The sequence below is a fragment of the Micromys minutus genome (assembly GCF_963924665.1).
Source record: "Micromys minutus genome assembly, chromosome: 11".
Lineage (NCBI taxonomy): Eukaryota > Metazoa > Chordata > Mammalia > Rodentia > Muridae > Micromys > Micromys minutus.
The window spans coordinates 13,076,463-13,099,758 of NC_137980.1; the positions used below are offsets into that span (position 1 = coordinate 13,076,463).

Here is a 23,296-nt window from a genome sequence, read left to right on the forward strand (position 1 = left end):
AGAGCATCCGCCACCAGAGGCTGCCAGAGAGCCATCCAGACACTGTGGACATGGACTGCTGCTGTGGAAACAGGCAGAGAAGGTGTCTGCTGTGCCAGACTGGCAGAAGCTAAGGGTGTGGGGACTATGGCTAGTGCCACAGCTACAGCCTCCTCCCAATCACTAGGACTCCAAGGTCGTTGGTTCTAGACTCGTGTGACATGTCCAGGAAGCAACGGCTGGCTTACTTGGAATCTGTTTGAAAAGCGAAATGCTTTTCTTTGTAAGAAGGCCTCTCCTTTCCACAACCTTCTCCATACCACAGTCCAGATGTGAAGGTTCGCAAACATCTGGGTCAGGATGTGTCTCTTCCCTACCGATGCATGTGATTCACGGGCAAATGTGAGCAGGAAAGCTCCACTACCACAAAGGCTCTGAGTCTGAGCATTAACCACGGTCACAGCTGGCCTGCTCGTTTTAGGATGAGAACATTCTCCTTCATGTATGATCTAGCTGAACTACTTTGCACTGGCAATGAGGAAATCTACTTATTTAATTGGCAAATCTTGGAATCTTTTACCTTGTGCTTTTTTCATAGTGAACACATACAGGGCTCAGCTGTGCCAGCTGACCAAACATCTGCATATCTGCCATGTGGTAACAGCCAAGTATTTGTAGAAATATCAGTTTTCATGCATGAAACAAAAAGTTTAAACCATGTAATTTTGAAAAAAAATCTAACTTTAGCTATCTTTTAGTTTTACGATTTACAACAGACACAGACGTTTTTCTTTAACTCAGGAAAGGTGAGACCCATTCTGTCTAATCAAGACCTCCAGGATACACCAGCCTCCACAGTGACCGGAAGAGCCTCTCAGATGCAAGCCTTCAGAGGCTTAGAAGCTCACCTTCACTGAATCTACTTTCACTTCATTGTTCTTATCACCTTATTATTCCAAAGCATCTTTCAGCATCCCCCAAAGCACAGCTTCTACGAAACATCCTCATTTCTTCCCACCTATTGGAAGACAGACAGTCCCAAAATGCACTGTGGAAGCAAGTGTCCTCCAGCCTCTTTGCCTCAGGCTCTTCATGTTCTCCCTCTTCATTCCATACAGAAGCTCAAATACTAGCCGGATGTCACCCTTGCTCAACCCTTTTGGGACATAAACATCTTTCAACAAACAATCAGAGCTGTGGGTCACAGGATAATGCCTGATTAATATATTTGGGTTTTGCCTGGCTAAAAATCTATACCTATATGATTCCACCTGCAAAGCCCTCTATTTTTCCTGTAACTTGGTCCAGACAATGTTCCCAGCCTGTCTTTTAGAGAATGCCAGATCGCAGAATAGAACAAAGGCCTCACTGCGTACCCACCACTCCCCCAACCATAATCTAAGCCCTAAACTCTTGCTGGCAAACACAACCACAAGGGTCTTGTGTTGCTCAGTGGTTATTCTGGGTCGAGGAAGATCTGAGCTGTCACTGCACATCCTCACAAGTATGCTGTCCCAGTTACAGAAGGCTGGCTTTGCCCACACTGTATATTCCTAACATGGTTTGCTCTCTGCATCCGTTATAGCTGGCTAGCATGTTCTTACTGCTGTGCTGGCCTTTCTATCTGAAAAATTCTCTCTATTTCGGTACACAACAAAATCCACTTTAACTACAGACAATTAATGTCTTCTGGGTGGAAAATTAGCCTCTCCCAGGGATGAGCCTCTTTTATTGGTTATCCAGTACAGAGTAGTCAGTACTGGAGCAATGTATACAAACAACAAAAATGATCTTCTAAACTGTATTATTTAGACATACACATACATACACACATACGTATTGTACACATGTATGTATGTGTATGTACTTACAACAATACTAAAAGAAGCTATCAACTGGAAAGTAAGAGACACAGGAGTGGTCCAAAGGAGGGTGGCTGGGCAGGAAGGGAAGGAGGAAAGCGAGAAAAGGGAAGAAAGGAGGTGATGTGTTCTAATTAAACTTAACACTTATTTAGGGGCTGGAGAAATTGCTCGGCCGTTAAGAGCACTGGATGCTCTTCCAAAGGACCTGGGTTTTCTTCCAAGAAAACTCCAGTTCCAGGAGATCCCACGCCCTCTTCTGGACTCTGAAGGCACTGCACACATATTCAAACATGCAGGCAAAGCACCCATACACACAGACTAAAAATAAAGGTTTAAAAAGCCCATTTAAAAGACATCTCTCCTTACAATCTCTATCAGTGGTCTACAACTTTACCACGTGTTATCTGTACCATCTGCATAAGACTATAAAGATTTTATTGTGGTCTTATGTGGTATTTTTAAGATTATTTTTACTATTTAAAATTAGATGTGTGGACATATGCATGTGAGTGTGCATATCCTTAGGATCCAGAGACACCGAATCTCTCTGGAGGTGGAGTTACAGAGTCTGTACACTGTTGAACATGGGTGCTGGGCCTCAAACTGGGGTCCTCGGCAAGAGTGGTGCAAGGTCGTAACTGTGAAGCCATCTCTCCAGCCCGGTTATGTCCAACTATTACCAATAGTATTATTATGTAGCAATTCTTCTGTGTCACCTGTGTGCTGTTGCCCATCTTTGGAGAAAGAAGCGCACCCTATAGCTTCCTGTTCCCCGAAACGTGCTGTCTCTCACAGAGCCTCTTACGCCATTCCCGTGAATCTCTACTTGTTAGTTATTGATGACTGGAGGACAGGACAGCACTAGATGATGAGACGTATCACTCACATCCGGGGGTGACCCACAGACGTTTCAGAGAACCTCTCTCTGCCTACGGACTGGTCACATGACCAATGTGATGCACAATTTAGCAGCGGCCTGAGCTCTGTCATTCCTCATTCTGGTGAGAAACCACAAGTGTGCAGACACTGGCGTGCAGACAGTGTGTAATAAGATTATTTACATTCCAGCTAATAACTTTCCTTCGCCATCTGCATACAGTAGAGATTGGATGCATTCTTATCTGACCTAACCTTCGAGCTTACAGTGGAATTTCAATCTGCGGAGGCAACAAAGGGCATCTTAAAAAAAAAAAAAAAAAACAACGAAAACCAAACCAGATCCGGATGATGATGGTGTGAGCGCGGCCTTGTTTGGAGCTATCAGTCACTCCAGATGCGTCTGCATCTATGTTCTCACCGCTGGCTCTTACCGAGTGAACAAATGCTGCTTATAAACTTCTGCACACAGCCTGTCTTCGAGGGGCTTTCTAATCCCCCAACCTGCTTAACAAACTTAAATGCCTTGATAAAACTTAGTACGTGGCATACAAATCACAGCACTATTCTGAGGACTGTATCAGGGGTGGTGTGGCTAAACTTCTTAAGCATGACACTTGTTTTCTTTGAAACCTAGAAGAACGACGTGGCCTGACTGTTACCTTGGCCCACACAGGTCTGCTCACAATGCAGTCAGTGTGTCTCCGAGATCTAAGGGATGCCTCCCACCCCCAAAGGTCCACTAGGGTAGTTATCAACAAAAATGGTAGATTTCTATAAAACTGTGGTCACCACTTGGTGGTCCACCAAATGATGACTGCTTCATGGAGTAAAAACCATGGATCTCTATATAAATAGAACATTACAACGCCTTCGTGACCTATATAATAAAGTTAATTTTAAACTTGGCAAAGTATTTAATCAATACCAAGTTTGTTATCAACCTGAAGTAAGATGATTAATATTAGTAACTTCAGACTATGTGCTAGGAACTATTCGTAATGTTGTTTATTAGTTCATGAATCAACTCGGTGAGATCTGTAGTCTTTTTAAGTCAAATAATTTATTAGCACATAGAACCCTCCAGAAAAAAAATATTGCCTTGTGTTGCATTGGGAGGCAGCAATGGTACCGCCTGCGCTTGGTCCGCATCTTCAGTGTGGCCTTCATTTTCAGAGCTGTGGAATGTGGTATTAGGAAGGTGGGTGGGGCAGCCCTGTGCTCATTTTCAACCCTGAAGCTCATGTTGTTTCCTAGCTATCACCGCAATAAACTCCAGCAGGAAGTGAGCTTTCAGCTGTGTAGATGTGCCCTCGTGACTAAGGAAGCTTTGACCCCCACTTCCCTAGTCGGCAGTGGAGGAAGGGCAGGCCAGGCAGGCAGGAGGCACACCAGGAGTCCATTGGTCTTGAGGACCTCTGTGAACTTGCAGATTTTCATCTCCACATTCTTTTCTGCCTGTTTCCTTAGCCTCTAGAGCTGCTGTTTCTTCCTATAGTGGATCTTGGCCTTTCCCTTCCGTGTCTCCTCCAGAGTAGCGGTCACTGCCTGGTACTTCCACCCGACCTCTTGAGCCCAGAGGATCCGGGTAAGCAAACTTTCTGGTAGGCTACAGCCGCACAACCTGGAGGGGCAGCAGGGACCACCATCCGCTTTTACTAGTCATAGGGTGGAGGGATCCATCCGGCACTTAAGGCGTTCCAGGGCAGCCTGGCCTCTCCTGGTCTTGTGGGGCAGCATGTCTTGCACAGTGCGCCAAAAAATGCGGCTCTGAGCTCGGAGGTGGTAGGAGCCTCTAGAGGGGTTGGTGTTCATCCGCTTTCGGAGAAAGGCCAGATACTTGAACTTGTTCCAGTAGAAAATTCCAGAAATGTTGATGCCCTCACAGGGTACAACACCACCTTCAGGCCCAGCAGTACCGCCAAGCGGCCCAGAAGATGGCCTCGGCCATCAGTATTAGAAGCTGCCCCTCGCCATCTTCCGCAGCCGCCTGGGAAAGCAAGGTCTGTAGTCTTAATGCATTTTACAGGTTAAAAACACAACAAAACAACCCTGAGGCAAAGAAAGGTTCAGTATCTTCCTCTTGATCCACGTCTTACAATTTATTTGGGAAATCTAGCATTAGACGGAGGCAGTCTTGGTTTTATTTATTTTTATCTTGTGTGTGTGAATATTATGCTTGCACATAAGTGCACTGTATGCATGCAGTGCCTACAGAATCCAGAAGAGGGCAGCCCTATCCTCTGGAACCAGACTCAGACAATTCTGAGCCCCCATGTAGATGCTGGGAACTGAACCCAGGTCCCCTGTTAGAGCAACCAGTACTCCTAACCTCTGACCCCAGTTTTGGCTTTAAAATGTCCTTATTCTAAACTGGAGTTGAAGGACCATCTTATTACAGCCCATCTTTCCATATTTTGTAGGACATTCACCATGAACTTCAAATGCGTGTTGTGATAGGTAGGATTCGTCTGATCCCGGCAGTCAGGAGACAGAGGAAGGCAGATCTCTTATCTGAGCGAGTTCCATGACACCTGAGAAACCTTGTTCAAAACCTTCTTCAAAAAAAAAAAAAAAAAAAAAGATGAAGAGGAGGACATGGAGGGAGGGGGAGGAGGAGGAAAAAGGAGAAGAGGAGAAAGAAGGAAGAAGAGGGATATTTCTAGGTTTTCTTCCGCATGCGCAATGAATGTGTTACACTTCCACGGTGCGTTGTGCTCCATGCAAGTCTAATTCTGTAGCCCAGGGTGTACCGGAATTCATTACGAGATTCAGTCTGGCCTCAAACTTTAGGGTATGTGCTTGCCTTAGCTTTCTGCATGCTGGGATTTCGGGCATGAGACACCGCAGCTAGTTAAGTGTTACTGTTTTATATTATGGACTGGGATGACCAGCAGTTGATCATTTGAAGGAAGTAGCCAATAAAATCACAAAACCACATTCAGCTTAGCTTTCTAAGGCATGGCTGAGACGTTTCTGGTCACCTTGGACGACTACTACGCCTATAACGTAGGAAGAAATGCGCTAATCAACATCACAATTTGGCCCACTTCAGTCATACCTTTAATGAAGCTCCAACACAAGCTCCTTTGTTCACATAGTCACTAGAGGACCAGCAAAACATCTTTTGGTTGGTATTCTGATTGGAGTGCAAAGTCAGGGCTTCAGACTTCAAATTAATGCTGAGTTTGCAACAATATACCCAAGGGTTGTGGCTTTATTTATTTATTTTTTCACTATTTTATTAAATTTCTTCTAGTCTCTTAAAAATGAAGTTTTACAATATAAAATGAGAGGCTTTAGAAAGTTCACCAAAACATCTACTACTAAGTAAATCACCAAAATTAATGTTTCATCAATACTCCTGAAAATAAGTAGTAAGTACTGCAGTTACATAAATTAAAATCATTTATTGCAGAAAATTCAAAAGCCAAAATATCAGAGACATCAAATCAAAGAGGCTTGGATAAATTTAATTCTAAAGATAGAAGAACATTCTAAAATAAAACAAGATCTTTGCAATCCATTTAAAGGTTATGGATTTGGCAAATTCCAAGGTTAAAGACCAGATGAAAATTGCATGGGTGTCTTAGTTAGGGTTTTATTGCTGTGAAGAGACACCATGACCAAGGCAACTCTCTAACTGTGGCTAGCTTACAGGTTCTAACGTTTAGTCCATTATTGTCACGGCAGCAAACATGGCAGTGTGCAGCCAGACATGGTACTGGAGAAGGGCTGTGGCTTTTATATCTTTTTAATATTCCTCTATCACATAACTGCCAAATATTCCTTTGGTATTTAGCATTTGTTTGCTGCTATTATCATTTTTATTTATTTTAAATAATTATCTTCCTTCCCACAAGCAATGCTGTCAACACCAGGTCCTCTAACTACATCTTTGTTGGAGAATCTGAGTCCCGCTACATGGTTTGGTCTCACATTATTGACTTCGTTGGCTGTGGGAAAAGCTTTCTTTCTTTCTTTCTTTCTTTTTTTTAAAGATTTATTTACTTTTTACATTTAAGTACACTGTAGCTGTCTTCAGACACACCAGAAGAGGGCATTGGATCCCATTACAGATGGTTGTGAGCCACCATGTGGTTGCTGGGATTTGAACTCAAGACCTCTGGAAGAGCAGTCAGTGCTCTTAACCACTGAGCCATCTCTCCAGCCCAGGGGAAAGCTTTAGTGTGAACAGAAAATGGCAATACCAGGACTTGTCTGAGTTTTCCTATTTCTACAATGATCTAATATCCAGGCGTCTTCTAAGTTACCATTGTCCTTGGCATATGATCTCCAATCTGAAGGCCAAAATATATACCTGTGTAGTTTTCGTCAGACTGTCTCGTGCCGATGAGTATTTTATCAACTTTTACTTAGACAGATACTTACACAGGCTACCCAAAGCAAAACGAAGTACACCATCCACAAGAGGATGTTGTCTCCTAGTAGGAGACATAGCCTGTGTAGCAGCTTCTATTCAGGCATACTAAACCGAGAAATACAGAAAAATCAAAAGGGTTCAGAGGGACATAGGTGCTGGAAAAAACTGGAAGCTAGGAGGATTGTTGGAGACAGAGCCCTAGAAGCAAAGGCATGAAGTCGTGAAACAACAGCACAGTCGATATAGGGATCAGAAGAGATCTGGAGAGCTCAGGTGGAGAAGGCGTGTTTGGGGGCGGGCGCGGACCATCTCTGATGGCTGTTCAGGAGTGATGGTCCGCAGTCTATCCCTCTGCAGCTGCGTGTGGATGGTGCAGTGGTCCTGTTACACTAAGGACCTGTGGAGACTAAGGACCTGTCCTCGGTGCTACCTGTTAACAACACCTTCATATTAGGTGCGTATTTAGTGTTTGTGAATGAGGAAAAAGAAAAAAAAAATTCTACTCTATGGTTTACGTAACTCCAGATGTAATAGCATTTGCAGATCAAATGTTTTAATTAAAAGTAGTTTGTCCCAGAGCAATGATGCTGTGAAAGAACAGCCTCCTGCCCGGCCAGGGGGATGGGGCTTAATGGAAGCGAAGGGGTGACCAGACACTGGTCCAACAGTCCTCACAAGGATCATACAAGGGAGGTGAAGTCATCTGCTAACACAGCTCCCCCAGGGGCATAAGCCTTCAGAACGCTGCCTACTGAAGGCCTTTCACCTGCTGCAAAGCCACATGAAAAGAGGGGACATTCGAGCAGCAGTACCAGGAGGTGACAGGACTGTGTCTGTCAGGGTCTAGTAAACAACCAGCGCCTATAAAATGTTTACTACTAAGATAGCTTTAAACTAAAAGGGAGGAAAAAAAATCAGTGGAACCACCGAGCTAGCACGCTAATTAATTCTCCGTGTGAAAAGAGGTGCTAATCTCCATTTTAAAGCATCAATCACAGAAAATAAACTGAAATGTGACCAGATTTTAAAATGCTACTTGTTCTAAAATCAGATGTAAATGAAAGCATCCAGGATTCTGTAAGGAGATTATATGGTGCTAGGAAGCCCCATTTAAACGCAATCTTCGAGGAAACTTTAAAATAATTTTTCCAGTTTGAAACTGTTCCCTAATATCACCCTTTATAAGCTTTCCCTGTCCACAAAGATGTGCTCTATATATAAAAAAAAGAAGCTCTCCCAATTTCTAAGTGAAGTATTACAGAATTTCCCAGAAGCATTAGAGATGGTTCCTTAGCAACTGTTGATATGTCTCAAAACAACCTGAAACAATCTTCTCTGAGACATGTAGACTCTCCCTTTCTCTGCTAACAGAATTCCACAATATGGCACAAAAGATCCGTGAAGCTAAAAATAGTTTCCGACACACATTTTTAAAGTTGACAGAGTCTTAATGATTTAAATCTCCCATATTGCGGCTTCAGTTAGGTGTGCCTCAACAACAGTATATCAACGGGTTCTGTGCAGAGAAACTGTAGAATCTTTTTCTTTTTTTAATCACACCATTAACACTCTTGACATTTTAGAAATAATGTTTATTGATTTTAGTGTTAGAACTCCTATAAATTAAGTGATGTAATGGATGGAATTATTGTGGTGTGATCAAGAATGTGTCATTCAGATTGTTAACTACATATGAGGGAAAAAAAATCTACAGAGATTCTGAATGCATGTAAAAAAAAGAAAAAAAGAAAAAGAAAAAGCCCAGAAAAGTAAACAGAAGAAAATTGTTGTATCCAGAGATACTGGGTTTATTCCTGCCATTTGCTCCCAGCTATGACTCACACAACTAGACCTGCCTAATAAAGGCAATTACCAATGCTCTTTCTGTCAGAAAATACCCCAAGATGAAAATTAGATCTAAGAGTTCTAGCCTCCTCACCCCAGGGAAGTAAGGATGCAACACAAGGCATTAAGAATGGAACCAGCATTCGCAGGACCTGCAGTGGGGAAGAGCCACACAGTCCTGGAGGCGAAACTGAGCCCCAGCCATCTATGGGGCTGAATCAGCCTCCACAAGAATCTTGCCTCTACACTAGAACAGCCATGTTAGAATCAGGTAAATCTGTGACTGGCTCTCAGGTGAGCAGAGATAAAACTGGGGTCAGTGATGTCATCACATGAACAATCCCTGACTCTGTTGCTATCTGTCTGAGGAAGAACTTTCTGCTATAATCCTTATCATGGGACCGTTTTGAGGATGAAGTGAGACAAACGCATGTGAAGCCTATTGGTCGGCAGTAAATAACATGTGCTTTGTGTGCACAGATATGCACATGTACATGAATGCACATATGTGCATATATATATATATATATATATATATATATATATATATATATATATATATGTCTATATGAATACATAAGGTACCACAAAGGCAGAAAGGATGAGCATGGTTGAAAGTAGTCTCTGACACACACGTATACTGGTTAAGAATGTATTTATACTGCATCGGTTACTACGTAGTATGATGTCATAAGAACAGAAGCGAATTAATATACAAATAACCCAGCATCTGTTATTTAGTAAGTGCTTCCAAAAAGTTGCCTGTGACTGTCACCACTTGTAGGTGGTCCTACAACCATGTGTATTTTGATATGAATTCCAACGCCCCAAGAAGGGCTGCCTAGTCACGAACTCACGAAGGTGACTTCATCTGAACCTTCCCATTTTAATTAGTAAAATAAAGGTGAGAGTTGGTGATTGGGCAGGGGAAGGGAGGTGGAGAGAGAGTTGGAGGTCAGAGGATGGAAGAGGACTGAGAGAGAGGAGTTCCAAGATGGATCCCGGGAAGAATGAATTAGATCCAGGTGGGCTTTATTGGCGTTAAGTAGCTATGAACATTTAAGGATTTTATAGTCTTATATCTCATACAGAAGGGCAGTTTGTATCTTTGTCTGTTTGATGTAATCTTATTGTGTAGAGGGTTTATGGATTGAGAGTTTGATATATACACTTGTATGAAAAGCCATCGGGCCTTAGAGTTGTGTTTGTGTTGGGATTTGGGTAAAGAAACACCCCAGGATGGAGGCAGTAGGGCAGGCAGGGTAAACCGCCATGTAAGGGAGTCATGAGGACAAAGTAAGACCGTGGGGTCATCACCTTTGCCATTTCTTCCCTATTATATCGGAGGACACTAAGTTTCCAAGGAAGCTAAGCACCACTGACAACCACACAGTAAAAAAGGCAGTGACAGACTGACATCTAACCCTGAAGCTTGTGACCTTCTCAGTTCCACCACGGGGCTCAGCTGAAAGACAGCTTCAGGTTGTCATCATCTTCCTTCTTATCTGCCTGCCTCAAATAAGTCTGATGAAACCACGTGATGCCGCAACTCTTACTGTCAGGGCATATCCTAATAACCAATTGCTAGGTTAAGACATTTCCTGGGCATAGGGCAAGTACCTAAAAGGGTCTCTTAAAGAAATGTTGCCAGCCCATCATTGATTGCTAGTTTCACACATGTCCAATTAGCAGTCCTGAAGTAGCCTGGGTTGCTCAGGAGAGTAACTGGATTGTGTTGTTTAAAGCAATAATAATCTTTTGGCTATAACACATCATTTTTATCACATGTAACCTCAAAACCCATTCATTAAAGAGTTCATCATATAAGCCCAGATAGAAGCTAGTAATTTCACGTCTGTGTCCTGATTTGGATACGAATAAGGAAACTTAAAAATAAGAGCGCAGAGATTTATTTTTAGACCAGGATATACTTAGTTAATAGTCTCAAACCAGAGTGGCTCAGGGCCAGAGCAAAACTCACTAATTTGAGTCTCTTTCTGTTGCCCTTCCCTTTTGACTCCAACAGACAAGGCAATGAACACGGAAGACATATCTAAGATCTACAGAATATTTTTGCGGTTTCTATTTTCTAAGTCATCAAGCTGTTCTCCAGTTTTATAGAGCTGTTTTTCAATTGTTGAGGATCTTTCTGCAGAAAGGCAATTTTATTCCTATCCTTGGTGCTCCGACTTTACATTCTATCAACACTAAACATTGATTAAGCCTGCTGCAATACACTGCCTGCATTTGGGTCTCTGAGTTCTCAGAAGGTCATTAATTACTATAGTGTAACTATCTGGAAATATATTTTTTAAAAATATGACCGATGCAGGTGCTAAATTATGTGTTAGCATTTCTTTTTGTTTGTTTCAAGACAAAATGGATTGTTTTTTTCTTTCTTTTTATAAAATTTATCCCTCTCCATGTGTGTGTGTGTGTGTGTGTTCCAGAGGAGGCAAGAAGGTGGCATTGGATCCTATAGAACTGGAGCTATACATGGACTGAGAATTCTCTGATGTAGTTGCTGGGAACTGAACTCAGGTCTTCTACAAAAACAGCAAATATTCTTAGCCACTGAGCCATCTCTCTGGCCCTGCCCTATTATTTCTTTATCAAACATGATGTTTAATGCAAGTAATTTTATTTTCTCTAGAGATGTCTTTGCTATATTGTCCAGGCTGTCCTTGAACTTATGATTTCTTTGCCTCTGCCTCCCGAGTACTAAAATTACTGGCATGTGCTCCTATGCCTGACTTAACTGACTTACTTAACCAAGCCACCGCGACCTGGTAGGCAACTTTCCAAACTGGGTAACTCAGTCTTCGTGAGTGTGGGTCATTGAGACTTAGTGACATTTTTACTGACCTGAACATGGCCCTGTGAAGTGGTGCCACTTCAATGACTTGGTACAGGCTGTCACCTAGTCTCTTTCCTCCTTTGCTGGCATTTTCCCCTCTCTCTCACTCCTGGCTCTGACACAGCAAGTAACCATGCTCTGAGATGCCATGTGGATAAGTCACATGGCAAATGATAGAGGGAGGCTCCATTTTGACAGGGAGATACTGAGTTCTACCAGCAACCAAACAACCACACCAATGAATGAGCTAGAAAGTGGCTCTTCCCAGGCAATTCTGAGAGTTTTGGTTGTGATCCTCTCTAGCTGTTGAGCTATCTCTCCAGCCCTCCCAGGACTTCAAGCTCAGTGAAGAGCCCCAAGTAGAGGACATAGCTAGGCTGTGCCTGATTTCCTGGCCCATGGGAGTTTTATAAATAATTATAAATTACATGTCATCATTTATGTTATTTAGTAAATATTTAAGAACAGCCTCTGATGTGCCATGAATGTGTGGAGTGTCTGAGTCAGGGTTTTACTGCTGTGACCAGCACAATGACCAAAGTAACTGTTATAAGGATAACATCTAATTGGGGGCTGGCTTACAGGTCAGACAGAGGTTCAGTCCATTATCACCAAGGTGAGAACATGGCAGCGTCCAGGCAGGCATGGTGCAGGAGGAGCTGAGAGTTCTACATCTTCATCTGAAGGCTGCTAGAAGACTGGCTTCCAGGCAGCTAGGATGAGGGTCTGAAAGACCACGCCCACAGTGACACACCTACACCAACAAGGCCTCACTGCCTAGGAGTGCCACGCCCTGGGCCAACCACATACAAACCATCACAGGGCGGTACTGAGAATGCAGTACAGATGAACACACTTTGTTCCCATCCTCTAGGCCCAGAAGACCCTCCTGTGAGCTCTTTGGCTGCCAGTTTCTCCCATGCTTCCCCACATGGCAGGAAGGCCACTTGAGAGGTCCGCTTTCTAGTGGAAGGCTTTGGGTAAACTGTAGACCTGTCTGACCTGTCAGACACACGCAGGGAGAATCTGCTCAGGCACAAGAAGATCCTTGGCACATGGAGAAGAGTGACGTTGTGACACTCAAGTCCTCTTGCACAGAAGGGAAGTGTGAGTATCCGGTAATTTCTATGTTAAAAATCTCATCCCATCCACCTAATCGTGATGGTGACTGTAACTGGGAACCTGTAACAACTGTTGCAGCAACGAGACCCCAAGTCTTCTGTAAATTACTGGTCCTCATCCGCTTCCGGTAGATCATTCAAATTCAATCTATAACCCCACACATGTGGGATACCACACTTTCTAGTTTTACATTTACTGATAATAAAAGATCTGGATTCGCATGATTGGTGCGTTTTTTAGGGACGATTTTGTATCCTTGAAGATCAATTACATTTCTGGAAGCAGCTTTTCACCCATATTTACATATTTGTGGACTGTAATATATCTCCATATATACCGATGATGAAATGTTAAAGGACCATGGTGAGCAAGCCCAGAGATGTGAGCAGAGGCTTTACTTCTGCCATCTTAGCCCAATGCAACGCTCAGGCAGTTACCCTGAGGAAGGACATCCTAACTGACTGGTGAACTGGACACTATAAAAACATGACCAGATGTGCTCAAGACCAACTTAAATAATGTTAGCTGAAGCTCAAAATGAAGAAGGGGCAACTCCAGCTTGGGTAAGAACAGTTTTGTATATTTCTTGAATTCTCTTTTGGCTAAGAGCCGGTGTTTTTAGCCCTTGACTCTCAGCATCGCTTCTCAAGGATGCTAGCCATGCCTGTACTCTCTAGTTTCTGCTCCAAGCTTCACTCTTGGGGGAGAACATAGACATTTGTGGCGGTAGATGGGGAGATGGAAAATACATATTATTTGGGCTACTATAAGTCTTAAGTACCATCAACCGAACACACCGGCCGTGTAAACAGACTGGCTGTGTAGGACATGTGGACCCTGACACCAGAGGAAATGACATGGATGGTCGAGGTTGAGCATGTCCAAACCATGGACATCTCAAACCTGAGATTAAAATCTATCCCAGACCAGCAGGAGCAGGGCTGACTCCTGCCCTGTTTTTGTGCCTGCCTGGGAGCACGTAACCGGGCAACCAGGTGGTTAGAGTCTGGAAGCTCTTCATGCAAATGAGACCTCTCAGTACCTTAGCTTTCAGCCAATGACCTTTTGCCACTCTGGATAGTCTCACTTCCAAGACTGTACGACCCTTGGCTCACCCCAAATAAAGTATGTGTTCAATTCAAACTCACCCCCAATAAAGACATTACAACAAGCTAAGATCGTCTGAGAAAGCCAACTGGATCTGGATCCTGTCTGTCCCAGACTCCCCTTCATCTTCCTTGGCCTGGCGTACCTCAGTGTTGGATGCTCAGGAGGACTGGGGACCCCACCCCTTCTGGACGTTGTCCAGTCCTCTCCCAGGTGCAGCAGCCCGGCACCCTGAGAGGAGAGTCGGCATCCACAGCCACAGGTGGATTTCTGAACTCCAGGACTAAATTCAGGGTCAGTTACAAAGGGGTACTTAAAGGCTTGGAACTGGAAGGAAATACCCAGGAATAGTACATAGCTAAGTCTTGAGGTCACACTAAGATGCACACTTTGATATAGGATGAACTTGAGCTCAGAGACTGAGTTCCAAGGCTATACGCACTTGACAATTTTGTTACATAGTACCAAACTGACGTTCAGTAAAGTTGCAATCCCCCCTCCCCCACCAAACAGTGCAATGTGAAATCAGAATAAAGGCTCCAAGCTTAGGGTAGAACACTTACCTAGCTTGACCAAGGCCCTGGGTTCAATCCTCCAGCCCTGGAGGAGGGCAGCCTTCATTAACCAGAGTTCCTTTCTCATGTATGACGTGTTTCAGACTTTTATGTTTTTGCCGGTAAGATAAAAATGTCATTGCAGTGCAGTTTTGTTTTGTTCGGTTTTATAAATTAGCTCGAGTATCTTTTCAAATATATGAACTGTGTGTGTTCCTATAAAAGGGAAGTTTCTCAACACAGAAGATAAATAATGGAAGACCCTGTGTCAGTGAGGTGTGCTGTCACAAAAGACTCGAGTGCAAATAGTGTTTAGAATTCAGGGAAGAAGAGCAGGTTGGCAGTTCGGCAGAGTGGTAGGTCCTCTTTTCCTTCTGCAACAGAAGCCATGACAGAGAACGTCAGGTCTGGAGTTGGTGCTACAAAGAGATGAGGTGACTTTCTCTTCATATTACATCTGCTCTTACTCTGAGATATGAGTGAGGAGAGGAGAGAGCTGGGTCGTGAAAGAAGATGCCAACTATCTCCCACGGAGCTGGCATGGTGAGCTCAGTAGTGGAGTGGAACAGGATGAGTCGGCAGCTGGGTGTATTTGGGGCTTTGTGGTCATCACATTGAAGGAAGCTTCCGCGCTGTGGTCTGTAGGGCCTGAGAACAGACAGTATCTGAGTACTGGGGTACTCAGGTAAGACACGGCTGCAAACTGGTGAGCTTTAAATGGCAAAGGAGTCATGCACTTGGCATGAAAGTTTGAGATGAGGAGGAAAGTGAAAGCTACAGGATCCCCTGGAGAGAATTAGGGTTCAATGGAAGCCGATGGCTGAACAATTATTTAATAAAGGGGAACGAAGAAAAGAACCTAGCGACACCACCTCCTCTTGTCACGCTATGGAGAACAAGGTCTAGAGCACCGTGGAGATCATAGTGTGGAGGAGAGAAGTGGGAAGTGGGGTTAAGGGAAAGAGAAGGCAGGACAAATGTGTAAGGATGCAGGAACATAGGCTGGGCAAGTGAAGTTACCAACATCATGACCAGGAAATGACCAGGAAATGACCCAGAACCTGCAAAGCATATGCCAGAAATAATAAAAATCACAAAACAGGCCTGGGAAGAGACCGTATGACTGTATAGAGATTCACAGAAAAGCAAATACTTAACAGATAATATTGCAAGTAGCTCGTTCTGGACTTAAAGAGTTTCAGTTCCATTGCGCACTATGAATGGAAGTTGGTTCAGTGTTTTACAAGTGGGAGCTATTGTGCAGAAATTAAAACCCAGAAGTTTTCTTTATGATGATAAGCCTCCTTATCGCTACAGGAGAAACTTTGAGTTCTAATTAAACTTCTAAATTAACCTAAATGAAGCTCAACTTCATTTAATACAATCCTAGAATTTCAAATTACACAGGACTTAGCTATCACCTAGTTTGACTTAGCCTATCCAAAGCAAAGAAAGAGAGAAAGAAGGAGAAGATATTGAATAATACTTCGTGCCTCCAAACATTCTGACTCCCTCAGACTCTCCTGAGCATATATTCTCTCCCCTTCTCCCGATTAAAGGCAGACTGCCCAGGCATGTAGAAACCATGTGGACGCAGCATAGATGCTGTTATATTCCCATCCCTCAGTCTCCTTCAAATGCCTCAGCTCAGGAGTTTCCTATCGATCCAGGCTTCCTCTGAAAGGTGGAAACAGATTCAGCATCTGCTGGAAAGCACCAGAGTTAGAAAATGATGAGTTGTAGGTCAAAGAGTCAGAAGACGAAGGAAGCCCAGAGACTTGGGCTTGGCATCTGGGTGACTGCTGCTTCTGTAAGCCCAGGGTGCACCAGGGGAAAAGGGCCCTGGGAACACAAAGAGATTTGGGGTGTGGTCTGGAAGATTTATCAGCTAGAAGTTAGGGTACTGGAAACAGAGCAATTGTTACAGGAAACAAAGCCCAGCTTCGAAACACATCAGCCTTGGTTGGAATTTTGTGAATAGAATTGCATACGAAAAGGAGAAAAAGATCTTCTCTGAATAGAAATAGCATTTTAAAAAAAGGCTTCTATTATCCATGTGAAATGTTATGGTCTTGATATCTGGTACTAAATAAAACGTAACTATGAGAAAGAAAAGACAGGATAAATAACACAGATAACACAGATATTGCCAGACATGAAAATACCAGACATTTAGCTCAATATCTAAATCATGCTCAAGAAAGCCTGAGGGTTTTGGTAGAGAACCTATTTTTCTTTTTAAATGTTAATATAAGTTGTGTATAGTGGTGCACCTTTTAAAACAAAGATTTACTTATTTTATGTATGTGAGTTTTTCTTTCTTTCTTTGAGACAGTCTGAATCTGTCAGTCAAGCTGACCTAGAACTTACTGTGTACTTTAACTGCCTGGAACTCAAAGTGATTCCCTTGGCTTAGCCCCCAAAGTCCTTGGATTACATGTGTGAGCTACCGTACCAGGCTGAAATATTTTTAATTAACTAGAGAGGAGTGGTATACCCATTATCCCAGTATTTAGGAGGCCAAAGCAAGTAAACACTGAGCCTGCATCCAGCCTGGCCTCTATAGGACCTAACAATCAATCACTCATCAGGAAAAGGCTCTCCCCGACTCTGCTAAACTATTGGCTAATGACAGGCTAGGGTGTGTGTGTAAAATCATCTTCTCTTGTACAGCTGCCAAGTACACTGGGCTCCTACCAACAGTCCCATGCCCATGATCACACAGAGATCCTGGTTAAATTCAGTGGGACACACTAGAGCACGAGCGCCCCCCCCCACACTCGAGTGCTCCAGCGCGCGCGTGCGCGCACACACACACACACACAGGCACACACACTGCGGTGGGAGAGGTTAGAAAATGACTTTTAGCGGGTGAGATGAAGAGAACATGAAGGGAGAGATGAAAAAGTGGAAGGGAGCTAAAGGGGGAGGGGTTGGTCAATACAAGAGATACAGGAACAGGAGATAAGTAACGGTAAGGATGCATGGGAAAGCTGTAAAGAATAACATCATTTTATACATAATATTTGTACGTATATCTATATATGAATGTATAGAGTTTAAATGATGATATACCACTTGGGGTGATAGGGCTTCCCCCAAGAATAATAGATAATTTAACAAAAACCCAGTACCAGGAATGAGAAAATTCCTTTCATGTTGTTGGTCAAGGGCATCCAAGAGACACTAAACCAATTTAGCAGTTTGCACTCAGTATTTACTTGCATATATATGCAATAATAATAAAGAGTATTGTCCATTTCCTCCAGATTTTCAGTTTTGTTGAGTATAGGCTTTTGTAGTAGGATCTATTTTTTTTTTTTTTTTTTTTTTGATTTCCTTGGTTTCTGTTGTTATGTCTCCATTTTCATTCCTGATTTTTGTTAATTTGGACACTGTCTCTGTGCCCTCAGGTTAGTATGGCTAAGGGTTTATCAATCTTGTTGATTTTTCTCAAAGAACCCGCTCCTGGTTTTGTTCATTCTTTATATAGTTCCTTTTGTTTCTACTTGGTTGATTTCAGCCCTGGGTTTATTTCCTGCCCTCTACTCCTCTTGGGTGAAAAGCTCAGAATACCCAAAATACAATTCACAAACCACATAAAGCTCAAGAAGAAGGAAGACCAAAGCTGAATGCTTCAGTCCTTCTTAGAAGGGATAACAAAATACTCAAGGGAATAAATGCAGAGACAAAGTGTGGAGCAGAGTCTAAAGGAAAGGACATCCAGAGACTGCCCCACCTGGGGATCCAGCCCATATTCAGACACCAAACCCAGACACTATTGAGGATGCAAAGAAGTGCTTGCTGACAGGAGCCTGATATAGATGTCTCCTGAGAGGCTCTGACAGAGCCTGATAAATACAGAGATGGATGCTCACAGCCAACCATTGGACTGAGCATGGGGTCCCCAATGGAGGAGTTAGAACAAGGACTGAAAGAACTGAAGGGGTTTCTAATCAGGAAGAACAACAATACCAACCACCCTGACCTCCCAGAGCTCCCGGAGACTAAACCACCAACCAAAGAGTACACATGGAGAGACCTATGGCTCTAGTCACATATGTTGCAGAGGATGGCCTTGTTGGACATCAAGGGAGGAAAGGCCCTTGGTCCCCTGAAGGCTTGATGCCCCAGTGTAAGGAGATGCTAGGGCAGGGAGGTGGGAGTGGGTGGGTGCATTTTCATAGAAGCAGGGAGTGGAAGGATAGAATAGGGGTTTCCAGAAGGAAACCGGGAGAGGGAAGAACATTTTTAATGTAAATAAATAAAATATCCAATTAAAAATAATTAAGAATAATAGACCATGAATAATAGAAACAGAAATAGAAGAGGGAAAGAGGGCAGAGCATTTACAGAGAGACGGTATATGGCAAAAAGGTGGAGCATCTAGGAATGGAGTCACAGAGAGTGATACAGTCGAAGCCATGTGAAGAGAAAATGACCAAGAATTCTAAAAGGAAGGGGGCAAGTAATAAAGCCATAGATTGAAAGGAAACCATGTGTCTCAAAGAAGAGATAGATACACAGGATAGATGTAGCTATACATTATTTATATTATATTATATTATATTATATTATATATTATATTATATTATATTATTATATGTTATTAGAATACATCATCTATTAGGCTACTATCATGGAAATTCCACAGACTGAGGTGGCTAATAAACAATAGAAATTTGTTTCTCACGGTTTAGAAGCTCGAGAAGTCTAGGAGCAGCTCCAGAGAATGTTGTGTCTGGTGAAGGCCCTCTTCCTGGCTTAGATACGGCAGCTTCTTCCTGTGTCCTCGCTTCAGACCAGAGAAAGGAGCTTCTCGTAAGGTCATAATCCCAGCACAAATACCTTTCTTCATGACTAAATCATCAAATAACTAAATTAATTGTTCTGCTTTTAATTCCCATCACACTGGGGATCTCATGGTCCGATATATGAATTTGGGAGGACACAGACATTCATTCTATGGTATCATGGGAGTGGGAACTCACCAGAATCGAATCTTTAGAGCAACCACCACTCTAGGCCCCGGGGGGGAGATGGCCTTCAAAGAAGCCCTCATTATGTAGAGAGCTGGATAATACCATTTCTATCAAAGAAATCATTTTTTTAATTAAATCTCTTCTCATGAAGAAAACTCCAAACCAGATGGCTTCACTGATTAATTCCCCCAAACAGTTAAAGAAGGAATAACACCAGGAAAACATAAAACTCCTCCAGCAAAGGAAAAGAAGCTCCGTTCCCAAGTTATCTTATGAAGGTAACATATGCTTGATATCTAAGTGACAAAGCTATTATAAGAAAGGCCAATTTCTATATGAATATGGAAGAAAATGTCCCAAGCAAAATATTAGCAAATGGAATCTAGCAATATACTGAAGCTGCCCTGCCTCCTTCCTCTGGAAAGCTTGCATTTCTTGGCTACAATATATGATAACGAGTTTGGATTTTTTTTTTTCACTGAGAGAAGCTGATTTAATGCATGAAACATAGGTGCAATTTGCCGTGTTAAAAATAAAAACAAAAATCATTTGACTGACTGTAAGACATCCGATTAAAAAAATAAACAAGTTAAATACACCAAGTATATTCAGGAAAGGGGTAGTGCAGTAAACGCATAGTGGGGAAGAGGCAGCCCGACCAACAGAACGTTCCAGACGGCATCCAGACGGGAGGGATGGAACTACATCCCTCTCACCTAGCACAAAAACCAACTACAGGGAAATCACAGACCTGAATATGAGACGTGAAATTCTGAAACTGCCGAGGAAAAAGTAGGGAACACACGGAGATGAAGCAGGCTAACACTTCCTGATACCACTCCAGTTGCCCCAGAAAGAATGCCAAGGATCTACAAATGGGGTCTCATGAAACCAAAAAGTTCCAATACAGCAGACAGAGGTTATTAATTGAGTGAAGAAACAGCCTGAGGGATGGGCAAAATCTCTGCTAGCTACACATATCTACTCAGAAATCTAAGTGAGAAATCAAACAACCCAATCAATAAATGGGCCCATGAAATAGACATCTCTCAAAAGATGAGATGAAAATGGCCAATAAACATATGAAAAAAAAATTCAGCCTCGGTGCTGGCTACTTCTATGTCAACTTGACACAGCTAGAGTCACTTTGGAAGAGAGAATATCAACTGAAAACTGACCCCACCTGTGGTGCATTCTCTTGATGGATCATTAATCAGGGAGGTCAAGGCCCATTACAGGTAGTACCATCCCTCGGCTAGTTGTCCTGGCCGCTATAAGAAAAGAGGCTAGAATGCCCAGCTTATCACCTAGGTTCAGAAATGTGTTGGTGGCTCTAAATAAATCAAGAAGCCAAGAAAGGGTAATGTAACATATGCCAAAGATAGAGAATTATGTAAAACAATGTTAAGAAAAACAACTTTAAACAACACTGGAGGGATATAACATCCCGTATCTGCAGCGAAGATAAACGTCCTTCCCACCTCACAGTAGAAAAGGGACAAACCATATAACATCCTCTCTTCTCCCACTGACAGCATCTGATCATAGTGCAGATTTGTTAGGGAGGAAGAGCCACCCTTCCTTCCTTCACTAAACCCTCTTTCTAGGGCTGTGCTCTTTGGCCCTACCCACTTCTATTCCCACGGTCTTAAACACCTCCAGTTGTTCCCACCAGAGACATAAATCAACAACGATGAAGAACAAAGCTTTCCTTTCCTCCTCATGCTCTTCTCCGAGAATCACCCGCCCCTTCCCCTCTTCCAATCATGGAAAGGTCTTTGGTGCTGTTTTCTTCCTCACCTCCCACACCAATCAACAAAGCCGTAGAACAAGCTCATTCACCACACAGATGACTCTGCTGCTGCTAACCAGACTTTCTTACCTGGGTCCTCTGAAGCTGAGGCACACTCATGCCTGAGCTCCTCGACAGCAGAGGTCTCTGGCATTGTCTGCACACTGCTCACAGCCCTCTCCTTATGCTGTCCAGAGGTAATCCACTCTTCTAAGGACAGCCAGCTTCATGGCCCCTGTTCGGGCTGTCTGAACTCTCCCTTTTACACATGCCTGAGTGACGTCATCTATTCCCGTGGCCCCATTACCATTTATTGCTAATAACACAAAACCCTACATTTCTATTCCTGAGCTATCTCATGAGGCTCCAATGCACGGGTCTTATCCAAGACATCTTTCATGTTCTCTAAGCCCAGGACCCACACATCTCAGCTCACACCTGTTACTGACATTGTGCCAGCCAGCTGCCCTGTAGTGTCAGTGTGACCTCCTCAGTGTCATATGGTTAGTGCCACAGTGATTTACCTTCACATGCCTCGGCCACCATCTATACCAGTTTCATGTTCTGCTTGGGTTCCATTTCCCTCTTTACTGGTCTCCTTGCCCCAATTCTCCTCTGTCCAATCGTTTCCATGCTATAGCCAGACTAACCTGCAGTCGTTGTTTAATCATTTGCTTTTCATTAAATTTAGAACACAAGAGAACAAAATTCACATCTGTGCTGCCAGCCCAGCAGCTACTGTAGTACCTGGTAATCAATCAGGTTGTGAAGAAGTATTTATGAAAAAGATAGACAGACTTGATATTTGTATCCTCATCTAACTTAGAAGTAATATGAAAACAGCCCTAAAGACATTATGTGGGTGTCATGATGTTACTGTGTAGCTTGGCACCCCAGAGTTTGGTGCAGCTCTGGTCCATATTTGAGCCAACAGGGAGCAAATCTCAGAACGGAGATGTTAAGGCATCTGCAGTGTGACACAGAATGACACAGTGGAAGCATCTGAGGGAGGAAGCACTGGGGCTTCTCTAAGACAGAAGAGAAGTCACCTGCCAGTTTACAACTGTCACAGCATCTGACCAGGGTACCCACTCATCTTACCATGTGACCAGTGTACACACACACACACACTCACACACACATACACACACACTCACCCCACCACGTGACCAGTGCACACACTCATCCCACCATGTGACCAGTGTACACACTCCTTCTCACAGCTTTCTTTTTAATCCCATATAGCAGATTATCTCTTGTTATTTCTGTCACTGCAATATCAGCTCTCCAAGAACAGTGATTTTTTTCTATTTTGTTATTGAACCTGTACTGTGTGTTCAATAAATATTATTAAATTATATTGATTGAACAGGGACTGTTAAATGTTTGCCTTGTGTAATTAAGATAACACATAATTAAGATAATTTTGTCACCACTTTAGATATTAAAGAAGAGTCTGTGAAAGTTGTGCCATTTTCTTAATAAATGTAGCTTAGAGTTATATCTAGATAATAGTACCAAAAGAAACACAAAAAACATGGAAGAAAATTTAAAATGTATCGATATCACAATAAAAATAAACTGCTTTAGAGGCAAAAACACAGGCTGAAATTTGAACAGCAATACAAAAATATATATATATAAAGAAAGGTGTGTGTGTGTGTGTGTGATAAGCAAGTGAGATAATGTAAGCCTGCTACACTCTACAGCAACCAGTGATTGAAAAAAGAAAAAGGGAAACAAAACCCCACATGAACATCTTATTATATTCAGAAAAGGCCTTTGACAATAGCCAACACCCCTTCATAATGAAGATTCCAGAGAAATTAGGGACACAAGGGAAGCACCTAAACATCATAAAGGAAATGAACAGCAAGCCTGTGGCCAACATCAAATAAATGAAGAAATTCCACTAAAATTAGGAACAAGACTG

The 23,296-nt window shown here is 42.9% G+C and overlaps 1 protein-coding gene and 1 pseudogene across 2 annotated transcripts in view; both read right to left on the reverse strand.

Moving 5' to 3' along the window:
• The window catches only part of ATG10 (autophagy related 10), a 251,348-nt gene that overhangs the window by 29,674 nt on the left and 198,378 nt on the right, over positions 1-23,296 (reverse strand). The window lies entirely within an intron of this gene.
• Positions 4,014-21,483, reverse strand: LOC308427049 (large ribosomal subunit protein uL13-like; annotated as a pseudogene). The gene is made up of 2 exons: positions 21,454-21,483; positions 4,014-4,710 (listed from the first exon to the last, which is right to left on the reverse strand). The product of its transcript is annotated as a large ribosomal subunit protein uL13-like (transcript).